This window comes from Canis lupus, chromosome 34 (genome assembly GCF_011100685.1).
Source record: "Canis lupus familiaris isolate Mischka breed German Shepherd chromosome 34, alternate assembly UU_Cfam_GSD_1.0, whole genome shotgun sequence".
NCBI lineage: Eukaryota > Metazoa > Chordata > Mammalia > Carnivora > Canidae > Canis > Canis lupus.
In genome coordinates, this window is record NC_049255.1 from 2,416,669 (window position 1) to 2,441,001 (window position 24,333).

A 24,333-nucleotide genomic window follows, 5' to 3' on the forward strand; every position below is an offset into this window, starting at 1 on the left:
CCTCATTACTTTTCTCTAAGCTACCAGCAGTTCCATTTGATTTTACCTAGAGGCCATCTCAAACCCATCCAGTTCACTCTATCTCAGCCTGAATCACTATCATCTTTTGTCTAAATTGATGTATTAGCCCCTAAGGAATGGGCCAGCATTCAAGGCAATGACGGGTAGATAAATGCAGACCATGAAATCAGACTGCCACAGCTCTGCCTTTTAGCATTGGGCTGACACTGGGCAAGCTTCCAACCTTCTGAGGCAGTTTTTCTAACCATAAATTGGGAAATAATAAGAGTATACACCATATACAGCTAAGGCAAGAATTAAAACTTCTCATATGTGAAATGTGCTTAGAACAGTATCTGGTACACAGAAAGTACTATAGAAATGCTCTTCTTTTTTTTTCCCCTTCTTCCTCCCTCCCTCCCACCTTCCCTTCCTTCTTTCCTTTGTCAAATTCTAATTACTTGCATAGGCTGTTCACAAACTACTCTTCAGTTTAATTTCATGCTGAGCTCTCCTTCATCTACACTTCTCCAGTCACTCTGAAGGTTTTCATTCTCCCACCACCTCAAACACATTTCCCTCCCAGTATCTACTCACTGGTTATGTGTCTGCCCAGGGAGCTCTGTCTCCCATTATTGGCAGGGTTGGTTGTATTTGAGGTTTTGTTTATAGCTTAAATACAAAGTCCTCCAAAACCCTGCTTCAAACACTCAATCTAAATTAAGTTTCCCCTGCACCTACCACCATAGCTTTCATTTTAAAAATTAAATTATTTTGGAATAATTTTAGAGTATTTAAAAGTGGCAGTGAGAATACTGAAAGTCCTTGTATAACTCTCACCCATTTTCCCCTATTAGTATCTTAGATAACCAAGGTACATCTGTCAAAACTAGTAAAACAACATTAGTACATTATTATTAACTAAACTGTAGACATTATTTGAATTCTGTTGTTTCCCCACTAATATCTTTTATATTCCTGAAGCAAATTGAGGTCAAACTAGGAGCACCTGGGTGGTGCAGCAGGTTAAGTGCCCAACTTTTGGTTTTGGCTCAGGTTGTAATCTCATGGTCGTCAGACTGAGCCCCCATTGGTCTCCCTGCTCAGCACAGAGTCCGCTTGAAATTCTCTCTCCCTCTCCATCTCCATCTACCCCTTCCACTCATGCTCGCTCGCTCTCTCTAAAACAAATAAATAAATCTTTTTTTTTTAAAATGAGGCCATACTAAATTAGGATAAACCTCAAATCCAGTGACTGGTATCCTCATAAGTAGAGGGACATTTGACATATAATCACCCCCTAAAGGAGAAAAGCCATATGATAATAGATGCAGAATGATACAGATACAAGCCAAGAATGCCAAGGAGTACCAGCAACCACATGAAGCCAAGAAGAGGCAAGGAAGGAATCTTCCTTAAAGTCTTCAGAGGGAGGATGACCCTGCCAACATCATGATTTTAAACTTCTATCCTCCAGAACTGTAAGAGAATAAACTTTTGTTGTTTTATATCATTCAATTTGTGTAATTTGTACCACATTTCTCTTCAATAAATGCATAGTAGTAAAAATGCAGATTATATGGTGGATACGGTTTAATTTTATAGATAACCACCAAATGGTTTTCAAAATGGCTGAATCATATTGCATTTCCATGAGGAAGATGAGGGTCATACTCCTCCACATCTGTTGGTGTTGGCCAAAACTGGAATCTCAGGTGAAGAGCCACCTGGGGATTGTCCAGTTGCAAACTCACTTTGCTGCTTTTTCATAGGATCCAGTTCCTTGAGTACCATTGGACTTAGAGTCTTAGTTTCTTACTGGTTATTGTCTGGAGACTGCCATCAGTTCCATGTCACACAGACTTCTGCGAATGTACAGCTTGCTTAATCCAAGCCAGTGATAGAGAGTGATAGCAAGTCAGAAGTCACAACCTTCCTATAACCTAATCATAGCAATTACATCACATCAAGTGCTCCATTGTCCATTTATTGCAAGAAAGTTTTTCAAGTCTGGGGGTTATTAAAAGAGCATGAATATGAGAAGATGAGGATGGTTGGAGATCATCCATGAGGATATATACATCACAACAGCCTCACCAGTCATTTTTTTTAATATTTATTTATTTATTTATGATAGACATAGAGAGAGGGAGAGAGAGAGAGGCAGAGACACAGGAGGAGGGAGAAGCAGGCTCCACCCCAGGAGCCCGATGTGGGACTCGATCCCGGGACTCCAGGATCACGCCCTGGGCCAAAGGCAGGCGCTAAACCGCTGAGCCACCCAGGGATCCCCTCACCAGTCATTTTGATCCTAGCCATTAAAGTCAATGTGAAGTATTATCTCAAGTTTTAATTTTCATCTCCCTAAAGAATAATGAGTATTTATTGACCATGTGTAGACTCCTTCTGTGAATTTTCCATTCAAACATTCTGCCCATTTTTTTAAATGGAGTTTCTTTTTTTTAAATGATTTTATTTATTTATTCATGAGAGAAAGAGAGGCAGAGACATGGGCAGGGGGAGAAGCAGGTTCTATGCAGTGAACCCCATGTAGGACTCGATTCCAGGGCCCCAGGATCAAGCCCTGAGCTGAAGGCAGGCACTCAACCGCTGAGCAACCCAGATGTTCCAAGTTTCGTTTTGAGTAGTAAGAATTCTTTATATATTCTGGATACAAGCTCTTGGTCAAATATACGCAAAACAAATATTACATCCAAGACTGGGCTTTACTATTTATTCTCTTTATAGTATCTCTTGGAGAACAGAAATTATTCATTGAGATAAAGTCCAGTTTATCATTTTTTTTTCTTTTCTGCTTGGGTTTTTTACATTTTGTCCAAGAAATCTTTGCCTACCCCAAATTTGCAAATAGAATGTTCTATGTATTTTTAGAAGTTTTACACTTCCAGGTGATAGGTTTACAACTATGATCTATCATAAATTAATTTTTGTGCATGGTATGAAGTAAGGATAAAGTTTCATTTTTCCAAGAAGATATCCAGTTGTCCCAGCACAATTTATGGAAAACATTATATCTTTCTCTATTGAATTAATCATTTTAGTATCCTTGTTAAAAATCAGTTCATATATGCATGGATCAATATAGACTCTCTTTTTTGTTCCCTTGATCTATTTGTCTGTTTTATACCAATATTACCTTGATTACTATTTTATAATAGATCTTATCAACGTTAAGCCCAATTAAGGAAGTATAAGGCTTCCAACTTTGGGTGGGTTTTTTCAAAATTGCTTTTGCTCCACAGGAATTTGAATTTCCACATAAAACTCTGAATCAGTGTGTCAACTTTTATATTAAAAAATTTGCTGGAGTTTGAGATTCTTTGAATTTTATTAATACTTTAATACATTAAAATTATCTGAAGATTTTAGATTTACTTAATATTTTACAAATGATTTTAACACTAATCTTTGAGAGAAAAAATATTGGTGAATAGAAAACTCCTAAAAATAAAGACTCATATAGGAAGATTCCCAACCAGTTATCAAGCTACAAAACTTTTAATTAAACAACATGGCATCAGTACAACACTGATAGTTATAATTAAATAATTCAGAAATATACCTGCATATAAATTGCTATTGAATTAGAAAAACTTGAGCTGGAAAATTAACTATCAAATTGACAAAAAGACCAAAAAAGATGTAATTAATAACAGCACTATTTCTAACTTGAAGTACATAAATATTGTAAATTCCATATGTTGCAAATACGTTTTAAATTATAAACTGAAGAATACTTACTCGATTTTATCATAGGTAAGAATTCAAAAGGAGTTTTTAACAAATTGGTCTGAAAAAGAAAAATTCCTGAGAAAAACATAGCCAAAGAACATAAATAAGTAATTTAGAACAAAAGAAAGGAAATAAGGGCCAGTAACTTTTCAACAAACATTAACCACATTAATAAGTGAATTCAAATAAAAGCAATAATAAGACATCTTTGCCATTTAACTGATAAGAAAATATGAAGAAATACATTATATAGTTCTAGGATTTGTTATTGCTGTATGAAAACCAGTTCTCTAATAATCTGCACATTTGTGCAAGCGTTGTAAAAGGCAGCTTTGCAATATGTATCATGTTTAAAATGTGCATATCATTTGTCCCACCTGTTTCACATCAGTGAACTTATCCTAAGGTGTTAATGTAGAAAGTATGTGTTTGTGTGTGTGTGTGTGTGTGTGTGTGTGTGTACACAGGAATATATATTTATATATACATAGATACACGCACACGCACACAATGATTATCATTGCAATGTTGCTTATAATATCAAATAACTGTCCACATTCTATACATTCTCTCATAGGTTAAATTAATTATGTGCATCATACATAAGATGAATATATTACCACTTAAAAATGATTTGACTTTGTATGGTAACTGACATAATAAAGGACCATATTTTATGTTTGGATAAAAGAAAAGGCTCTTGAGAAAAGTACATGCATAATATGATCCTTTTTCATTTGCATGTGTATGCACAACAAACACATTTAAAATCACATTTATAGATGTCTTATCCTGTGTGTGTGGTATTTGGGTTGATTTTACCTATATTTATGTGCTTTAAATAGCTTAGAATTTTAAGTAATTATTTAAAGAGATGAGATGGGGTAAGAAAGAGGACCAGAAATGAATATGAAGACAAATTTACAGGTTAAGTACACAGGAACTATTAATGGCAAATATGTATACAGAAAGATATTCAACCTCAGTAATTATCAGGAAAATGGATATGTCAACTCAATATGGTATATCATCTTCCTTCATCATTTGGCTGTATATAATTTTTTAATGTGATAAAATCTAGTATAGAGAATGGTTATGAGAAGTATATAATTTCATACATTACTAGCACAGGATTTAAATTGACATCAACTTTCTGGTTGGCAACTTTATATCTCTAGCAAAACAATTTAATAGCTTTATTGAGGTATAATTAATATGCAAAAAAGTGTACATGTTTAATGTTACAATATGATGAGTCTGCAAAAATGCAAAACCAAATGATGCCATCACGAAAATCAAGGAAACAGACATACCCAATTCCTTTGATGGTTTTCTTTGTTCTTTTTCTTTCTTTTCATTCTTGTAGGGGGGGCGGTGTTGTTGTTAAGAACACTTAACATGAGATCTACCCTTAACAAATTTTGAAGTGTACAATACTCTATTGTTTACTACAGGCATTATGTTGTACAACATCTCTAGAACTTATTCATCTAGAATAACTGACTCATCTATAATACTATACCCACTGAGTTTAAATTGATAGCAGTTTTGAAGTAATACATCAGTCCTAGATAAACTGACAAGGAAATAGCTCTAAGATTATAATTGCCTAGAAAATTATGTTAGAAAACAGTACTCAGTTCCTCATTGTAATGTGATTAATACAAACTAAAATATTTTTCTTAATTTTTAAATGTTTAGGAAGATACATGAAAAACGTTGTATGTTTAATGTAGGAAATGGGAAATAGAATAATGAGAATACTTAAAAAAATATATAGCTTCTCTTTTTGATGATTTTACAAGTAAAATATGATCCTATCTAAATATGTCAAATAAATAAAAAAGCTTCAAATAGTGTTGAATACAGATTTTCATAATGCCCAAAATGTAATTACTTCTTCCCATAATTGGATTCTCCTTCCTTCTGCAGAAGCAGATGAAGAGGAACCTCTAAGGCTCCATGAAAACAGAAAAAGCAATTGTCTTACTCATAGCTTTAGCTACAGCACACAGCACAAAGCAGACATTTAAAAATAATTGTAAAAGTAATTCACAAATAAATGCATTAATTATACCAATTAACTATCAACTAAATGGAACACGCAGAAGCCTGGTATGACTATTGACCAGGACATAGCCACCTTAATACAAGAAGGTAGAAGAGTTTATCACTGCTGGTTACATCGTATTTTTTCACTCAGGAAAATGTGCTATTTGTAGATTTCTCCACATTCTGAAATACTATCTTATTAAAATAGACCATTATAAATATACATCACCATAACATCTTTTATAATATACTATTAATGTTACAAAGCATACTAAGTACAGTTTTATAATAGTTTTTTTCATGAAAGTTCTTTATACACTTGAAATGTTGATGCCTTTCTTTTACACAACCTTAAAATTAAATTAAATTGTATCCTTTTAAAGTATAGTAATTATAATTAATAGTTAAAGGTTAGAAAACAAAGTCTTTTTAAAAAAAGCAATCAATATTACAAGTCCAATTATTTAAATGAGACTGAGAAACTAATTTTTTTTACTGCTTAGTATATTGAGTAAAGAATGGAAGGTTGTCTTGACAACAGAAGATAGTAAAATAAAATGTTAGTGAATAGCAATTGTTCTACTCATTATAAAAAGTATTGACTTTATAACATGTAGAACAAATACTTATTATATTTTAAATCACATAACAACAATTAAACACAATACTATCTTTTAATATATATCCCAAAGCATTAATTTTGATAGTAAACTAATTGCTTCTTAAATCAAATTAATGTGACTTATACAGTACAAAGTCAAGTTTGCTATCTCCTTTCATCTTTCAATAATAAATGGCCCAGAGACCAAAAAAAATTGGAAGATTATGAGAAATTAATAAATAACCACCCTCTTTCCAACATCCTAACACTTGAACCAATTGAAAACTGAAGAACAGTAAGGCAAGTGGAGAGAATATTGGCATTTTTATAAAGCTTATAGTAGACAGTATGGTCTGGTTGCAAATTAACACTGGATTTCTTTTTTGTCTTTTTAAAGATTTATTAATTTATTTATTTTAAAGACACAGAGAGAGCACCTGCACGTGCACACATGTCTGAGCACACCACACATACAAGCAGAGGAGGAGGCAGAGAGGGAGAAGAAGAGAATTTAAGCAGACAGACTCCCCACTGAGTATAGAGCCTGATTTGGGGTTCAATCCCAGGACCCTGAGATCATGACCTGAGCCAAAATCAAGAGTCTGATGAGCCACCCAGACACCTCTTAACACTAGACCTCTTAATATTGTGCTCTATTTGGTCATGGGTAGGCAGTTAGATAATCAAAGTGCTTCTAAAATTGGAGTCTGCTTCTTATAGAACTTGTTTCTGCAGGAGCAAATCACTGAGCAACTGACTTCCAATAAGAGAAGAGAAAAAAGAAAGCTGGTTCCTAGCTGCCCAGCTGCTTCTATCACTCCAGTAAGCTAAACAACTCCATTTCTCCTAAGGACGTATTAAAAAAAAAAAAATTAAATAAAGAAAAGTTTTAAAAATGAAGTGTAAAAATGGACATGTCAGGGATCCCTGGGTGGCGCAGGGGTTTAGCGCCTGTCTTTGGCCCAGGGCGCGATCCTGGAGACCCGGGATCGAGTCCCATATCAGGCTCCCGGTGCATGGAGCCTCCTCCTCCCTCTGCCTGTGTCTCTGCCTCTCTCTCTCTCTCTCTCTCTCTCTCTCTCTCTCTCTCTGTGACTATCATAAATAAATAAAAATTAAAAAAAATGGACATGTCAGTAGTATTAAAGACTATTGCATAGAAATGTTAGGTGTGGGGAAAATGGCCTCATTCTAACATTCACCAATATTATTAAGCATTTCTAAATATGGGATTTAACGTCTCCACTGTTTACACAATTGTTTATACCATCCTTGGGGAAGTTATAGCTACCATACCATTGCTAATCTGCTCCTACGTTCAGGAGGCCCCAATGCCCCAAAACTAACCAATTCACCTTTGTGTATCTTCCAGGAATTTCTATTGGTTAGTAATTATTTGCTTCCCAAAGGCTCTGAAACATATATTTATCAATTCCAGAGCTCTCTTCACCCAGGACTAAATATTCACTCCATATACTATGTCTTATTCCAAATTGCTGTACATAGCCCATCAGAGATGGGCATTTGGATGTTACATACAGCTACTTCATAAATAAAACACAGCTACACAGAACTGCCAAAATTGTTAATGTCGGTTACAATAATTAAAGCTTCTTAAGGTGTTAAAATCCAAGGAAATTAAAATCCAAAATAAGGTTATCTCATTCTTGTAAGTCAAAACAAAACAAAACAAAATGCATATCTTAAAGTGCAAAGCAAACAAATCTGCCCCCACCCACCATTTTCTCATTCTAATAACTATTAACGGAAAGCTTCTCAATACCTGGTTGGTGGCGCTGTTCCCACAGCAACTGCAACCTGGCTGCTTCTCACTGGGTGGGGATGAATCCTTTGCAGCCTCACAAGTTTAATTAGATCAGCACCAAACCCCAGATGCATTGTTCACTTTTTTAAATGCCCAAATCTGTAAAATAATGTTATTTTCCCAATTCAAGACCTACAGTAACCAAATTTAAAGCACATGTCACATTGCAACTCTGACAGCAATTACCCTGAGGATAATTGTAATACCAGAACTCAACGCTTAGTGATGTAAGAGGGCTTTTGAAGAGACTCTAGAGGACTGATTACTGAGGGGTGATTCAATTTGAGCAGAACTTTTCAAATTACCTATTTCTTCTTCAGTAAGCTCTGGTGGTTTGTGTCTTTGGAGAAATTTGTCCATTTCAATCATTATCAAACTGATTGGTATAAAGTTGTTCCTAATATTATTGCTTTCTTCTTTTCTGTGTATGTAAAATCTGTAGAGATGTCCCCTTTGTTTTACTAATATCAATAATCTGTATCTTCTTTTCATTCCACTCAGTGCATCTGGACAGAGGTTTATTAATTTTATTGACCATTTTCAAGAATCAGCCTCATTTGGTCTCATTGGTTTTTTCTTTTCTTTTTTTTTTCTGCTTTCAATTTCATGGATTCTTACTCTTTGTTATCGCCTAATTTCTTCATGTTTTAGGTTTATTTTGCTCTTCTTTCTCATTTCTTAAGAGGGAGACTTAGCTTATTGATTTAAAACTTTCTTGTTTTAAATTCTGAGAGGAACATGTGATAAATATCATTATGAAAGCTAATTTTATAGCATCCCACAAATTTTGATAATCTTTTTAATTTCATTCAATTCAAAATATTATATAAGTTCCTTTTTGACTACCCAACTCTGTAATCTGGAAGTTATATAGAAATTTGTTATTTAAATTCCAAATATCTGAGGATTTTCCCTGAATATCTTTCTGCTATTCATTTCTTTTTTTTTTTAAGACTTTATTTATTTATTCATGAGAGACACAGAGAGAGAGAGAGAGAGAGAGAGAGAGAGGCAGAAGTAGGCTCCATGCAGGGAGCCCAACATGGGACTCCATCTCGGGATCCAGGATCACGCCCTGGGCCAAAGGCAGGCTCTAACCTGCTGAGCCACCCAGGGATCCCCTGCTATTCATCTCTAATGTAATACTATTATAATCAGAGAACATACACTAAATGGTTTCAATTCTTTTAATTTTTGAGGTTTGTTTTAATGGCTCAGAATATGGACTTTCTTTCTTTTCTTTCTTTAAATATTTATTTATTTATCCCAGAGAGAGAGAGAGAGAGAGAGAGAGAATGCATGAGTGGAGGGAGGGGGAGAGGGAGAGAAGGAATCCTCAGGCAGACTCCCCAGTGAGTGCAACGCCCAACATGGGACTTGATCCCAGAACCTTGAGATCATAATCGCAGCTGAAATCAAGAGTTAGCTGCTTAACTGACTAAGCCACCCAAGCACCCACAAAATATGGGCTTTCTTGATTAATTCTCCATGTGCACTTGAGAAGAATGTGCATCCTAATATTATTGTTCTGTAAAATCAATTAGGTTTAGATGTCCACAAGTGCTGTTTAGGTCTTCTACTCCTTTACACACTATCTACCTACTTGTTTTATGTTTAGTTAAGAATGGAGTGTTGGAGTCTTCAAATATAATTGTAGGTTTAACTACCTTTTTGGTACCTGATTTATGTATTTTGAGGCTATCTTGTTAGGTGCATACATATTACGATTGTATGTCTTCCTGGTAAGTTGGCCTGATTAATATTATGGAATGTCCCTACTATTTCTAACCACATTCCTTGTCTGAAGCCTACTATGCTCCAGCTTTCTTTTGACTAGTGTTTGCATATTATTTTACTTATCTATTTATTCATATTGAAAATCAGTTTCTTTTTCACAATTATATTGTGATTTTTTTAATCGAATCTGACAACTCCTATTTTTTAATTAAAGTTTTTAAACATTTTAATTTATTGTGATTATTGATAGAGTTGGATTTCATTTATGGTCTTACTAATTGCTTTCTATTTATCATAATTCACCTTGATGCTGTGCCTTTTCTGTATTCTTTTGGATTTGTAATTTTTAATATTTAATTTTATCTCTACTTTTAGCTTATTATTTATGCCTCCTTTTATTTTTAATTGATGCTCTCTTCATGTTTCTTAATTTTGTAAAATCTACTTTCTAAAAATACTAAAAAATTTCACATAGAATGCAAGAATCTTAAAACAGTATATTTCCTATCCCTTCTTCCTATTCTTCTGCTGTTGTCATGTATTTACTTTTACATGTTATAAATTTCATAGTACGTTGTTACTATTTTTTGTTCTAGACAGTCATTTTTAAAGCAATTAAAATTTCTAAAATATCTTCTTTGTATTTTGTTCTTCACTTTCTCTTTATTTCTTTCTGTAGATCCAACTATTCCTCATACCTTCTGTTTGAACATTTTCTTTTAAAGTTTCCTGTAGGGAGGGCTGCTGGCAATAAATTTCTTGTTTTTTATTTGCCATAAAAAGTTTTTACTTTGCCTTCAGTTTTGAAATATATTGAAATGGAAAAAGAGTAAAGAAAGATAAACTGAAATCTATATTAACAGCTTTTGTTTTTATCATTTTAGCACCTACTATCACTCTATTAACTCAAGGTTTTCAGAATTTCTGACAAGAATTCTGTTGTCATTATTGTCTCATTCCACTGTATAAAACGTCTTTTTTTCTCTACCTTCAATTTTTTATTTTTCTCTTTGTTTTCAGCAGTTTTACAATGTCATATTTAGATTTTGTTTTTGTTTCATCCTAAGCTTTTTATGTCTGTCATTTGATATCTTTCATTACATTTGGAAAATCCTCATTGATTTCTTCAAATATTTATCCTGTCCTATTCTCTCTCTCTCTCTCTCATCCTTCTGTGACTCCAAACATATGTATATTACACCATTTTACATTCTCCCATCAGTCTTAGATATCCTACTTTGTCTATTATATTTTAATTATTTGTCTCTTTATATTTCAATTTGACATTTCAATTGATATATCTTCAAGATCACAGATTTCTTATTCAAATGCATAATTATGTAGAGTTTTCAGATGACCCCATCAAAGGAATTTCTCATAGATGATATTATTTCTAGCACTGTGTCACTTCCCTTTGTCACTTTCTTATCATTTTCATTTCTGTGCTAAAATTCCCCATCTGTTCATGCTTATTGTTTACCTTTTCTACTAGATCTTTAGCATATGAATCATAGATATTTTAATTCCTGATTGACACTTCCAACATCTGAGTCTCATTCTCCTGATCACTATATCTCTTGAAAATACTTTTCTTTATCTTTTGCTTTTTGGTGCCTTGTAATTTTTGATATATTGCCTTTTCTGCAATAGTTGAATTTTTATTTCGGTTGTGTTTGCTAATTAAAGTACTCTTGACTACATAATTCTGATGCAGCTAGCTTCCTTTCAGTTCATTATTGTAAGTACTAAGGCTGGCATGTGTCTTGTTTATAGACAAGCCACAGCAGACTGAACACATTAAGTGGAGTATTTTATTAATACCGCCAATACAAGTCTCTGGCTATTGGCCTAAGACCTCACATACCCTGCTTTCCATTTTTTTACCAGTCTGCATATGTATATATACAGACACTATAAAAACAGCCTCTCTGCTTTATACAAACATCTTATCATTTTGTACCATAATATCACAATCTTCCTTAACTCAGTAAGTCACTTGCTTAGTTATTCTGCATAAAATCTAAATATACAGATGGAAACTGCAACAAAATAGGAGTGAGCATTGCACAATATGACATAAAACAAACATTTTTTAAAACAAACATTTTGGGATCCCTGGGTGGGGCAGCAGTTTAGCGCCTGCCTTTGGCCCAGGGCGCGATCCTGGAGACCCGGGATCGAATCCCACATCGGGCTCCCGGTGCATGGAGCCTGCTTCTCCTTCTGCCTATGTCTCTGCCTCTCTCTCTCTCTCTGTGTGACTATCATAAATAAATAAAAATAAAAAAAAATAAAAAAAAAATAAAACAAACATTTTGAACTTTAAAAGTGCAAAAATGGAGACTTTGTGCATATTTACTTAACAATAATTATAATTTTATTTAACTATAATTTTATATAACATACTTTATTCTAATAATTACATGATAATACAATAAAAGACATACTTTTAGGATATGCTTTTCTAAATAATTTTATCTTATTGATCCATTTTCTCCTCTCTCTCTTTTTTTTTTTTAATTTTATTTATTTATTTGACAGAGAGAGAGGGCACAAGATGAGAGAGTGGCAGGCAGAGGGAGGAGAAGCAGGGTCTCCACCCAACAGAGAGCTAGATATCAGGCTGGATTCCACGACCCTGGCTGGGATCATGACCTGAGCTGAAGGCAGACACTTAACTGACTGAGCCACCTGTGCACCCTTTACTAACCATTTTCAAAAGGCTTTATTTTATGTCAATTTTCAAAACAAACAAACAAAAAAAGAAATCTAGTCATGATCAAATCAAATTATATAATTTGTTATTAAAGTTCCTTAAGCTCTGAAAAAGTGATTAAGATGTACTTCTCACGATAATGTTGACCATAGTGGTGATAGTACCCTCATTTTCCAGAATAAAATAAATTATGACTACCAAAAAGAAAATTTTCATTCACCGAAGTCACTTTTTTAAGTGGCATTTATTCAATTGTTTGTATGGTTGACTTCGTTATTCATTCAACAGTGATTTCAAAATAGGCAAAGTCCTTCTTATTACTTGAAGGCGTGTACAGACAGACAAATGCAGACAGCAAATGTAGGTAATAATATACATACATACACACATGCATACCTGTGTATGCACACACCCAAAGGCATACACCCACAAATTCTCAGTTTAAGTAATCTAAGATATAATATGATCATGGTTATGACCACAGACACTTAATTTAGTTTGCTGCAATTATTTTTAACCCATAGGTGCCTTGATAAAAGAAGGGTGATAATATCATCTAGTTCATAAGGTTATTATGGTTATTAGATGGCATAATCCATTTAAATCTTTTGGAAACTTATAAATCTTTGCACGGTCTCTGAAACCATCATTAATACTATATTTTTTAATACTACTTTTTCTAAACATCATTACAAATATCCATAAGAAATCATATATGTAGGGGATCCCTGGGTGGCACAGCGGTTTGGTGCCTGCCTTTGGCCCAGGGCACAATCCTGGAGACCCGGGATCGAATCCCACATTGGGCTCCCGGTGCATGGAGCCTGCTTCTCCCTCTGCCTGTGTCTCTGCCTCTCTCTCTCTCTCTGTGTATGACTATCACAAATAAATAAAATTTTTTAAAAAATATTTTTTAAAAAAGGAAATCATATATGTAGCAGCCACTATGTTAGCCTCTGGGTGCAAAGTTGAACATCATTTCCAACTCTCAGTTTGACCATAGTCTACTAGATAAAGTGAATATGTCTAGCTAACAATAGAAAGGAAGTGGGAATTTCTTTCTTCTCAGGGAGCAAGGTAGAGGAGCCCTGGGAAGGTGTAGTCAGGAAACTAGCTTAGAAATATATACCTGGATTGAGTAGATAAACTGTGAAAATTTTGACAATTCAGGGAAGAAAATTTCCTTTGGGGATAATATTTATAATAGTTAAGATTTTATCACACCAGCTAAAATGGTTATTTTGAAGAGTTTTGAGCCAGTTTTCTAAGTAATCATATTTGAATTCTAGGAAAACAGTTTTGACAGCAGTATCCTTCAAAGAAAGATGCGAGGCATTTGGTTAGTCAGAAAAGACCATTTGTACTCAGAATTTTGAATGAAAAGGTCAGGATAAGGCAAGTGGCAATGGGAATGGTGAAGAAGAATCAGAATGAGGAGTTTAGGACAAAAACACTTATATTTTGTGAACAACTGGTAATCGGTATGAGAAAATAAGATGTCCAGATTGACTCTAAGTTTTCTCTGTGGAATAATTGAGCAAGTGGTTTTTTAACCACTAAATAAAAATTATAGTAGGTTAGAGAGGAAAATTAAAAGCTTGCTTTACAAATGCTGAAATTCAAGGAAGCTGTGTCACATCCTCGTTGAAATGCTCAGTAAGCAAGAGAAAGTACAAGATTTGAGATTCATATCCATGCAGTTATCAGCTATTTGTTTTAGACCAACAGCAAGTCTGCAAAGAGAATAGGCATAATCCCAAAGAAATATGAAAATATAGGTAAAAATATAATTATTCGTGGCAGACATTTCATCAGGTGACAGATCCAAGCAAGGCCAAGTTTCCTAGTTCCTCTTGACAGTATAGATCAGAAATGAGCACATGGCTGATTCTTTTTTTTTTTTTTTAAGATTTTATTTATTTATTCATGATAGTCACACAGAGAGAGACAGAGAGGCAGAGACACAGGCAGAAGGAGAAGCAGGCTCCATGCACCGGGAGCCCGATGTGGGATTCGATCCCGGGTCTCCAGGATCACGCCCTGGGCCAAAGGCAGGCGCCAAACCGCTGCGCCACCCAGGGATCCCACATGGCTGATTCTGATGTTGAGGTGTGAGTGGAAATATGGTGGTGGGACTTCTGGGGAAGCATTTCTTAATCCTAAGAACAAGACATAGTAAGAAACAGTCTTTCTCTTCTGTCTCTGGGATATGAGCCTCAAAATGCTAAAGCTTTCTTGCTATAAAATTGAGGATAAAGTCAGCATGAAAATTGAAAAACAGAAAGAATCTAGTTCCACCAACACAGGGGTCATTTGATTTCTTTTGATGGGAGGAAACGAGTAGCTTGACTATTCAAGTCATTTTGATTTGAAGCTTCTGTCAATTGAAGTTGAAATCTTAATTACTGATTGTGATGGTTAATTTATGTGTTAACTTGACTAGACTGGTGACAAGATGTTTTTTCAAACACTTGTCTAAATGTTTCTGTAAAGGTATTTTTTAATGTGATTAACATTTACAATCAGATGACTTTATGCAAAGCAGATTCCCCTCCATGTCTGTGTGCCTCACCCAATCAGCTGCAGGCTTTCAGAGCAAAGACTGAGATTTCCCAGGGAAGGAATTCTGCCTTCGACTGTAACAAAGAAATCCTGCCAGGATTTCCAGCCTTCGGACTCAAGACTGCAACATCAACTATTACATAAGTCTCCAATCTGACAGTTAACCTTCAGATTTTGGTCTTGCCTGTCCACACAATCTTATGAGCCAGATCCTTAAAATATCTCTCTTAATATATATGTTATCCTAGTTCTGCTATTTTGGACAAATCTGACAAATACACTAATGCAGTAGTTCTATTTTGTAATTAGCAGTATTATTTTCAAATAATAGATAATGATAATTAATAGATAACTAAAATAATTACATAAAATCGATTGTCTGGTTCTTTCATCTGTGAAATAACCTACATTTGACATGGTCCAGAAAACTAACAGATTTAAATAATTTTAAGCCCAGATTCGTTTTATTAAATACTTTAATACCTATTCATTTAAGACTTTTGTTTAGCATTTTCAAAAATACTCTGTGAGTATTTATAATATTATTTTTAACTTAAATTGAACAAAACCAATTTTGCTTAACCCCCTTTCTTTTGAGTTCTCTGGATCTGGGTAATTTTGACATTTCTTTTATAATGGCAGGACTATTTTACCTAGATTTGTTTAGTACAAAAGAATTTTCTCACAGTAAAATTAAAACAATATGTATCTAATTAAGAAATAACATAATCTTAAATTCACAAATAAATTTTTATTATCTCTTGTTGTCAAGGAAACCACTTTGTATGCCTTTGTGTTGAATTACTAAAAGGTAAGTTTTTTTCAATGCAAATGTTTATTCCTATTTCACTTTGTGTGTTACATTAAATTAATCATTACAATTTATATTTGATTAAGCTATTTTAAAGTGTTTGCCAATAAAACACATGAAAAATAGAACAGAAATCAAACAACTATTGCCATGATATAGGCATTATTGTGAGAAAAAAAATCTACTACTCATCAACTAAAAGATGTGTGACAATAATTATATATGCCAGGTAAGAATAATACTATAAATCTGAGTGAATATTGAGATATAGTGTTGTAATGTGCCATGTGAGTTATGTCTCAAAAAAAGACAAACATTTTACCAAAAGTGATATCACCAAAAGTGATAAATATTTGACAATAACTCTAAAACTTAAACAAATCTATTTATGTAGGCTTAGAAATCATCAGAATATTATAAATTCTACATGGAATCAGGTATTTCTTCCATTTGCCTGACTGGTCTCAGTCTGAAATACCATTGTGTATATTTTGAAAGGCATTAATAACCAAAATCCTCAAAAAAGAGAAGACTACACTAAAGGCAGTCTAAGCATCCCTCAGTAGGGTTTCATGGCAAAATTAAATAAAAATATATTGAACCAATTTTAGTTTCTAAATGAAAGTATATGGGTGTAAAGGAAGCACATCTTTACAATATCTTGATTGCTTTCATCTTAAATTTCAACATTTTAAAATTTTGGAAGTGTATTTATTCATTAAGTCTATGTTCCTAGTCTAACCTATGATGAGAATGATGCTAAATGGTAGAGCAGTGCTGAAGCATTCAAGTATCTGCTTTCCTAAGTCATGGAGAGTCTGACAGAGAACACTAGAGACCTGGGACTGCATGGGGAGCATATAGACAGGTATAGACACAGCAACTTTGAAATTAAACAATCAAACAAAATGAAAACTGGTCCAATGATTTGGGCCATGGCACAAGAAACTGGGTGGCAAGAAACACTGTGGATAACATGTCACTAGTAAGAAAGAAAAGTGAAGTCACTGAGTCTGTATGGACCGACAATGGCAAATGCACATCCTCACACACAGAGAGGCACACTCAAACACATGCAAGCACAGGCCCTGAGATTTCCCAGCATCAATCAGCCATTCAAGATTGGAATACTCACCCTTATTAATTTTGTCTTGCAGTGCATATGAAGTGCTCTAAACCAAAGATAGAGTATAATTATTTACCTAAAAAGTGAGCATATTGTTCACCATCCTCCAATTCTTATCTTGAGTCAACACGCCAAAAGGCAGGTTGAATGTCCTATGCCTATACAATTTGATGTCTGTGTCATAAACAAGGAATGAAGAAAAAAAATGCATTTTCTCTGTTTATAGAAGGAAGGCCAGCTGCTCTCTTCCTCCTGAAGAGGCCTCCTTGAAAATGTAATGGGGCTGGGTTCTGACTCCAACTCTTTAATTCGTTTATAAATAAATCTCTCCATGGGCCAGATAAATTATGTGTATCCAGGCACAGATGTCTCCAGAGCCCCTGCCATCACTCTTCCTTGAAGATGGAGTTGTGCAAATCTCTCTGTGTAGTTCTCACAATCCACAGAGCTGTAAATTATTTTTAATTTGCTTACTCCTTAGTTCAGGATCCCAAGTTTCATCAAAATTAGTTCAGAAAAACTGACTTTCAAAATACAGACTTTTTCTCCATTATCTCACAAAAATGAAACAACATAATTACCCACTGTAATAAAAACTGTAATAAATCTACTATTATAATGCAGAGCTGGGATAGAAATTAAATGGGTAGAGTGTTTCTAAATGGCCAAAAGAAGCATGCCTGAGGAGGTAAATTTTAAACTAATACATGAAAGTAGAAAGGAGCAGACTGTGGGCCAGTAAGCAGAATTAATAGCAAATGAGAGAATTCCTGAGAAAGGAGAAGGTTTGGTCTGTATAAAATTTAAAATAATGATATTAGTAATAATTAAAATCATTGTGAATGAGATGAGGGGAAATAGCTGAGTAGGTCTCATTCTGCAAGGTTTTCAGACAATGATGAGGTATTTTATTTTATGTAAATATTTATTGACTTCAGAAATTGCAATAATATCACCATGTCAGGCATCACCTTGCTTTGTACATGGTGTTTCCTTAGCAAAAATTCGTAATTTTGATGTTGCCAAATCATTCAATGATTACCATTGTATTTAGGGCTTCAATGTCTTAAGAAATTCTTCCCCATTTGAAGTAATATAGATTGTCTCCCACATTATTTTTCTTATTGCATACTTTCACATTTAAATCAATATTTTTAGATATGTTTTTATAGTTGGTGTGAGATAGGGATATAATTTTCTCCATGCAACTAGTTGAATATCCTAATAACACCACTTATTCCTAGATTCCTAAAGCATTTCCACCAAAGAGAAAGGTCTGCCACAAGTGTGGGATAACATATTTCTGAACTTACATTAATCTCTCTTCTTTTTTTTTTTTTTACATTCTCATATTAGTACCATAGTACTGTCATTACCATGACTTTGTAATTTGTGCTAATACCTGGTACGGCAAGCTTTGTTCTTTGGGAATATTAACATCTTCATGATGTTATATATCTATAATTATTCAGATATTATTATATGCCCTTGTACTAAGGATTTCTAATTGGCTCACTCAATCTCCTTCATAACATAACCACAACTTTTTTGTCTGGGCATATTGCTTCTCAGATATAGTCTCTATTTTCCAACTTTCCTAGCAAGTAGAATTGCTGAACACATTGAGATAAGTAAAATGCTGTGTTCATGTCCTTCTGTCTTTCTGACTGAAATATGACTGTGATATCTAGAGCTTCAATAGTTACATTGTTGAAATAGTATTGAAAATCAATATGCTGCAAGATTAATGAGAAATAGATTTTTGATAACTTTCCTGGTTTCTATTCTGGTAATTTCCTTAATTTTTCATTCTCTTTTTATGTCAACTTTATTTATTTATGTTTTATCTATTTAATTTATGGTATTAAGTTTATTTGTAGATTTGAGCAAATGGTTTCTTATAATTTTTGAGTTTGCTCTGTATTTATAATTCCTTTATAAGGAAATTTTATTTCATAATATCTTTATATAATAAACATAAGGAAAAAGTTTTTTGATGAAAATTTCATGACATTTTTAAAAAGTTTTGAACTGTTTGAAGAAAAATTATTACAAAGCTATAAGACAAAAGTAATATTTGACCTTCAGAACAAACTATAATCCCTTTTATCATATTCTGTATTTACTCACTTTGCCCTCTTTTAATTTTTTTATTTGAGTATAGCTGACACACAATGTTACTTTGATTATTCCCCTTTATCATTTCCAAAATTCTATACTTCTTCCCTTATTAATTCTTCAGAACATCTAATGTCTCTTTTATTCATTTTCCTTAAAAACCATCATTTCACTTATTCATAATTTCTATTCTGAATAAAAATTCCTCTTCTACTTCAGAATTAATTTATGCTTTAGTATTTATTAAGCCCTGTGACTATCTTTTCTTATATTTATCTTTTTATTTTATTACCTTTTTAAATATAAGGAATTACTTATTTTTTTATGTTAATAAAAAAATAAGACTAACAATTTCCTCTGAACACCACTTTCATTGTGTTTTTCAAGATTCAATATAGAGTATTTTATACACCTTTCTATATTTTAAAAAATTATAAGTATAAAAGATTTTATATGGTGAAACTTGTATGGAGAAAAACAAGCCATAAGAAAGATATAGAATTTAGGAATCATAACTTCAGTAGGAATTATCATGAAAGCCCATTAAAATGTGGCATTTCAGCAAGACCTTAAAGGAAATAATGGAGCAAGGCATGTGCATATTTTGGTAATGAACATCATTGGCCAAAGAGACAGCAAGTACAAAGGCCCTCAAGTAGGAACATTTCTGGACAGTGTGAAAAACACAACAAGGATCATTGCTTTTTTAATGTTGACTAATAATAGGAACTTGTCTCTTACTTTGATAGGGATGAGAAACTATTTCTTTTTTTTTCTTTCTTTTTTTTTTTTTATTTTTTATTTATGATAGTCACACAGAGAGAGAGAGAGAGGCAGAGACACAAGCAGAGGGAGAAGCAGGCTCCATGCACCGGGAGCCTGACGTGGGATTCGATCCCAGGTCTCCAGGATTGCGCCCTGGGCCAAAGGCAGGCGCCAAACCGCTGCGCCACCCAGGGATCTCTGACAAACTATTTCTGACATAATTTGCCAAACATCTTTAAGAGGAAAAGCCTAAGCTCCAGCTATTGTGTTGAGAATCCACTGGGTTAGCATTGGGAGTGGAAACATGAAGAGGCTGATGAGATTGTCTTGGATTAGGCTGGTAGTAGTAAAGGCAGTGAGAAATGACCTGAATTAGATATATTTTGAAGTATGGGTAAAATGGGATATAAAAGAGTTAAACAGAGACACAGTTCGTTAAAGTTTGGTAGAAAACAGGCCATAGTTCCCCTGGTGGTGAAGAATGTTGTGAGTGGTTTGAAAAGAAAGAGTGAAGATTGAACAGATGCTTGAAATTGAGAAAATGAAAGATTTGCTGTTACAGATACTGACAAAATGTGGGCTATGTCCTGAGAATGAGTTGCTGAGTGTGGAGGGTATGATCATTCAAGAAACTGGGAGTACAGGGTTTCAGGAGGTTCATCTACCCAGAAACTGAAATTACCAAAAAAATTAAGTCTAAAGTCTTGCAGGAGAGAGGAGGTGAATTAGGTGATAATATCCTCGTCCAATAAAGATGATTTAATTAAGTATTAGGAGGTGAATGTCAGAGGTGGGCAATTTGATGATACACCCAATGACATTAGACTCAAAAGCTGGGAATAGAGTTCAGAAGGACGGAAGGAAGCATGATTAAGAAGCAGCCGGGTTATCTACTCCACCTCCAGGCCAATTAGTCAGGAGCATGGAAGAGAAAAGAGCCTTTACTGGAGGGGACTGCAGAGGAAGCAATGGCTGTGGCAAAGAGCCCACTTCTAATTAAAACAAAAGTCAAAGAGAAGCAGTTGAGAACAGAGTGATACACGGTGAATTTCAGAGGACAGTTAGAAAAGACTGAAAAGCCAGGAAAAGATAAAATAAGGAAAATGAGGCAGAGAAGTGTTGAGGCATAGGGAAATTGGAATGTAGGAGATGAGGTCTGACCTGGAGTCCTGGGATTATCACAGCAACGCACATGTGACTAATCTTCAAGGTCTTGCTACGGCAGAGGAGAGGCTATGATTTTTGAAGGAGACTGTGCAGTGGGGACCTGTCAGAAGCACCTTTTCCTTCCCGCCAATAATGTAAAGCTGGGAAAACAGCTTAGTTAGTGCAACTAGATCTTCAGTGGTGCTATCTCTGCCCCAACAGCAACAGCAGCAACAAGTTAGAAATGTAAATTCTTAAGTTACAAACCAGATTTACCAAATAGAAAGCCCTCATGTGCTATACAGTCATCTGTGTTTTAATAAGTACTACAAGTGATTCAGATGTACATAAATAGCTGTTTGAGAACAACTGTTTTAGACCATAAGTTCTGGGGCTTTCCCCTGCTTGATTTATCTCTATGTTGCTCTGGAAGCCAGTATTCACGGCAGATGAATCTGATTCTAGGAGCTGTGTTCTAACCAATGTACTGTATTTCCTCATAATAGCTTAGTTTGTTATACAATATTTTAAAGAATTTCAGTGATATTGCCACAGAAGGAATAATTTATACAGTCAAAATTCATCCAGAAGAGTAAAATTTAAAACTATTAAGACTATTAATTCTGTTGAATTTAATTTCCTAAATAAAACGAAAATTTTTTAAAGATTTAATTAATTAATTAATTAATTAATTAATTAATTTATGATAGAGAGAGAGGCAGAGACACAGGAGGAGGGAGAAGTAGTCTCCATGCCGGGAGCCCGACGCAGGACCCGATCCCAGGACTCCAGGATTGCGCCCTGGGCCAAAGGCAGGCGTTAAACCGCTGAGCCACCCAGGGATCCCTGAAAATGTATTTGTTGAAATAATTATACGTATATGCCCCCAAAACAAAATTGATATCCTTTCAGAAATATGAAGACTTGAAATTGAAAATTAAACCATATTTCTAGAATAATGAAAATACCTATATACAGCATCTTATAAGGAAAAGTCAAAGAGAACTGCAGGTTATTGAAGCTGAATGGGATTCTTTCCAGAAAATTCAACAAAATTTGATAAAAACATTTGTTAATCTAAAACTTTTTTTTCTTTGAATGGCTGCATTCAATTTAGATAGCATATACACTTTATACTGCACATTTGATACAATAAAATGGCTAAATACAGATGTTTAACCCATCTGCTACACAGAAAAAAAATCCTTTCAAAACTGCGATTGCAAAGATAATTAATAAATGGATAAAATGGAAATGGAGTCATTACTATTAATTTATGTTTGACTCCACATGAAAAATTGGCAGATTTCAGATCTCATTAGTATTATTGAGACTGTTAGAACAGGAAAAAATCAGTTTTTCATAAAATATTAGCAGACAGCTTCACTCAATAAAGAAGCAGGCTAGATTAATCAATTCATTTATTCAACAAATTCATTCAGCTCCCCAGTCTGCTGTATTAGCGCTGGGCTTAGGCAAAGCTGATGTTTCTGCACTTCAGACATTCATACTCCCATTAGTACAGTGGCAGTGTGAGACATCCTTTTCCATTTATCCATCCACAAGAAAAGCTCCACCTTCCTTAGTTTGACATCTTGATAATTAGGATTTATGTGTTTGGGCTTTCAATATTTTCAGTCATGATTATATATATATATATATTTGGTCTTCCTCCCCATTCCTGGAAGAGCTCTTAAAACCCTTGGAATTTCCTAAGTGATGGGAGCCATAAAGGTGTCTTTTTCTGGGGATCCCTGGGTGGCTCACCAGTTTAGCACCTGCGTTCAGCCCAGGGCATGATCCTGGAGACCCAGGATGGAGTCCTACGTCAGGCTCCCTGCATGGAGCCTGCTTCTCCCTCTGCCTGTGTCTCTGCTTCTCTCTCTCTGTGTCTCTCATGAATAAATAAATAAAATCTTTAAAAAATAAAAGTGTCTGTTTCTATGTTAAAGAGATGACTTTTGGAAAGCCCTTTGGTAACCTAGGGATGACAGCTGATTGTCTGGAGAACCAGCCATGGGATTAGAAAATTGGGGGATCCCTGGGTGGCGCAGTGGTTTAGCGCCTGCCTTTGGCCCAGGGCGCGATCCTGGAGACCCGGGATCGAATCCCACGTCGGGCTCCCTGCGTGGAGCCTGCTTCTCCCTCTGCCTGTGTCTCTGCCTCTCTGTGTGTGTGTGTGACTATCATGAATAAATAAATAAAATCTTTAAAAAAAAAAATTGGAACCTTCAATCCCACCCTCTGATCTCCAGGAAGGCAGGGAGGAACTGCAGGTTGAATCGGTTGCCAATGGCTAATGATTTAACCAGTTACATCTGTGTAATGATGCCTCTATAAAAACCCAACCAGTTACTGTTCAAAAGTATCCAGATTGGTGAACATGTGGAGACTGGGTAGGGTGGCATGTCCAGAGAAGGTAGGAAAGCTGCACACCCTTTTCCCATACCCTACTCCATACATCTCTTCCATCTGGCTGTTCCTGAGTTATATCCTTTTATAATAGACTAGTAATCTGGTAAGTAAAATGTTTCTCTGAGTTCTGTGAGCTGCTTTTGCCAATTAATCCAGCCAGGGGAGAGATTTTAGTAATGTCCAATTTAGCCAGTTCAGAAGCACAGACAATAACCCAGGCTTGCAATTGATGTCTGAGTGGGGAAAGAGGCAGTCTTATAGGACTGAACCCTTAACCTCTAAGATCTGATGCTATCTGCATGTAGAGTGTCAGAATTCAGTTGAATTGTAAAACACCCAGTTGGTTTGTTGCAGAACATTCTTTATTAAAGCTGTGGAAAGACACTTCCCCACCCCCCACACACAGAAATTCTGTCCAGGAACCCAGTTATGCACATACTTCTGAAAGAAGACATATCTTAACTTTCATTGGTGATTAACACCTAGTAGTTTAACAAAGGATCAACAAGAATCTGTAAAGTGAGACATTTCTAAAAAACTGCAGCAGGCATTATACTCCCACATAGAATGGAAATGGGAAATACATATGTGAAGTAATCATTTCTTTGTCCTATATTTGGATAAAGCCCACCCTATCAGAATATATGGCAGAAAACCCAAAGAAATGTGGCCTTTAAAATTTAAAGAGACAAAAACCTACTTGTCA

At 34.7% G+C, this 24,333-nt stretch overlaps 1 long non-coding RNA gene across 3 annotated transcripts in view; it reads right to left on the reverse strand.

The window, feature by feature from the left end:
- The window catches only part of LOC102154585, a 74,164-nt gene that overhangs the window by 37,452 nt on the left and 12,379 nt on the right, over positions 1-24,333 (reverse strand). For 2 of the 3 annotated variants that reach the window (XR_005383638.1, XR_005383639.1), the window contains exons 2-3: positions 8,190-8,330; positions 3,763-3,811 (exon numbers count right to left, since the gene is read on the reverse strand). This is a non-coding gene — a long non-coding RNA (uncharacterized LOC102154585). The remainder of the gene's footprint in view (positions 1-3,762; positions 3,812-8,189; positions 8,331-24,333) is intronic. The other variant, XR_005383637.1, reaches the window with a different exon arrangement.